The sequence below is a fragment of the Lactuca saligna genome, unplaced genomic scaffold (genome assembly GCF_052625555.1).
Source record: "Lactuca saligna cultivar CGN05327 unplaced genomic scaffold, ASM5262555v1 scaffold_16, whole genome shotgun sequence".
NCBI lineage: Eukaryota > Viridiplantae > Streptophyta > Magnoliopsida > Asterales > Asteraceae > Lactuca > Lactuca saligna.
Window position 1 is genome coordinate 502,501 of NW_027629801.1, and position 2,500 is coordinate 505,000.

Sequence of the window (2,500 nt, forward strand, 5' to 3'; positions counted from 1 at the left end):
TTCAACACGCCATGATGATACTGAATGTCTAACAATGCTTCCTGATAATGCTTGCTTCCTCAGCGTCATCGGTGCTAAACCAATGCTAGCTACGCTTAGGCACCAACCGCACATCTAACAAGGATAGACTAGCGTACCATAGTAGTATCACAAAAAGCAACACATGCCACTTTAACGCCTATCTTTTCCCAATCATCAGCACAAATCAAATGCTGGCTAGCACCAGTAGCACGTCAAACATAGATCAGCAAGCACATCGTCATCGAATTGCCACACAAACAGCACCATCCCAAACTTCCAAAGCTAGACCACAACCCTGGATCGGTGTCGCAGAGACCTAACGAGGCATCCCCACACCACGCCAAGGCCCCCACTCGGAGGGGTATTATGCCACCGACTAGGAATCAAGCAACAGTCACCCAAGCTCGCGCTCAAAGGCAGTCTGGCACCTTCATCCCTTCCCATGCTCACCCACGGCTCCCCCCCTATATATACATATTGCACAAGGAGCTTGGTGACAGCAACACCCATTGCTTTCCCTGAGGATGTATATTTCTTAGTATGCGCACGGCGTCGAGGCACAGGTGAAGCCAACGGGGCTAGTTTCTGCGCCCTATGTCGAGGAAAATCAAGGCAACGGGCTAGTGTATGGGCACAACGTCGAGGAGACTCAAGGAGATGGGGCTAATTTTCAGGTCACCGTTCGAGAAATCAAGGCAACGTGTTGGGGGGGATGGCCTCTTTCATGGGTCGTGGGGCTTGGCTTGGCATGCCTCGTGTGTGCTCGATACAGCCTCACGATTCTTATTTGCCCATCAACCATGCCGGGCACCTATGAGAATGAGACCCCATGGTACCCCCTATATATACATATTGCACAAAGAGCTTGGTGACAGGAACAGACATTGATTTCCCTGATGATGCATAATTTTTGGACACACACGACTTGGGGGCGAGGGGACACGGGAGTGGGGCGCCAATGGGGGGCGTTTTGGCCCCATTTTCGTCAAGAGCGGGCGTCTTGGCCATGCCTTGAGCGTGCCAGCCTCGAGAGCCTTGGGCGTTGGACACCCTTGGGGCGCCAATGGGCAGCAGTCCCATGGTTCCCCTATATATACATATTATACAAAGAGCTTGGTGACAGGAACAGACATTGATTTGCCCAAGGATGCATAATTGTGCGAAATCGTCCATAACTCGCTCGAATTAATTCGGATTGACACAAAATTTTGTAGGGATGCTTTTTATTATAAATGAAAAGCTTTGAAATAAATAAAAAAAAAAAAACAAAATGTCATGTTTGAGGCGTAAATGTTTGTGTCCTATCCTTGGTCATGCCTTGAAGCGATGGTTCCCTACTTGTTGGAATGTCGCTCAAATCAAGTAGGAATGCCATTGAAAATTTGTGTGGGTCGTTGTTAACATAGACGAATGGACTTGAAATGAAAATATATCATATTTGGGTGTTTGTCCCTGTCGCCTGGTGATAGGCAGGCAGATAAGGCTTTTAGGTATTCATAAGTGGCTTAGATGAACTCGAAAGAACACGAGTTGATCGGATTGGAACTCATATATTCAATTTACTATGTACTAAGTAGGAACTACACTTTGCTCCCTTCATCGTTTGACTTGCTTAGAAATCTGCTCATGGTTTGTCAAGGCCCCTTGTTCCTTAGACCGATGAGGATGGGATTGGGTTGCTCATGGGCATGTGTGTGGCAAGATGCCTTGTTCCATTGGTCGTTCATGGGTGTTCGTGTACGAAGTAAACTTGTTCCCTTGGTCGTTCATGGGGTTGTGTGTGGGAAGAAGCCTTCTTCACTTGGTCGTTCATGTGTGTTTGTTTGGGAGGTAGCCTTGTTCCCTTGGTCGTTCATGGGAATGTGTGTGGCAATACGCATTGTTCCTTGGTCGTTCACACCCTTGTTCCCTTGGTCGTTCATGGGTCTGTGTGTGGGAAGAGGCTTTGTTCCCTTGGGTAGCCTGCTTGCCTTGCCAGCCCCGTATGCATTGTTCCCTTGGTCGTTCGTGGATGGGTTTGTGCGTGGCAAGGTTGCCTTGTTCCCTTGGTCGTTCATGGGCATGTGTGTGGCAAGGTGCCTTGTTCCCTTGGGTGGCTTGCCTTGCCAGCCTCGCTTGCTTAGGTTTCCCAACACACCTGTCGGGCACCAAGGGTGGTATTAGTCCCCATGTACCCCCTATATATACATAATGCACAAAGAGCTTGGTGACAGGAACAGACATTGATTAGCCCGAAGATGCATAATTCCCAACACCATGCCTTGTTCGTCATACACGCTTCTGGGCACCAAGTGGTGGTAGTCCCCCATGGGCATTTGTGTGGCAAGGTTGCCTTGTTGCCTTGGTCGTTCGTGGGCATGTGTGTGGCAAGGTGCCTTGTTCCCTTGGGTGGCTTGCCTTGCCAGCCTCGCTTGCTTAGGTTTCCCAACACACCTGTCGGGCACCAAGGGTGGTATTAGTCCCCATGTACCCCCTATAT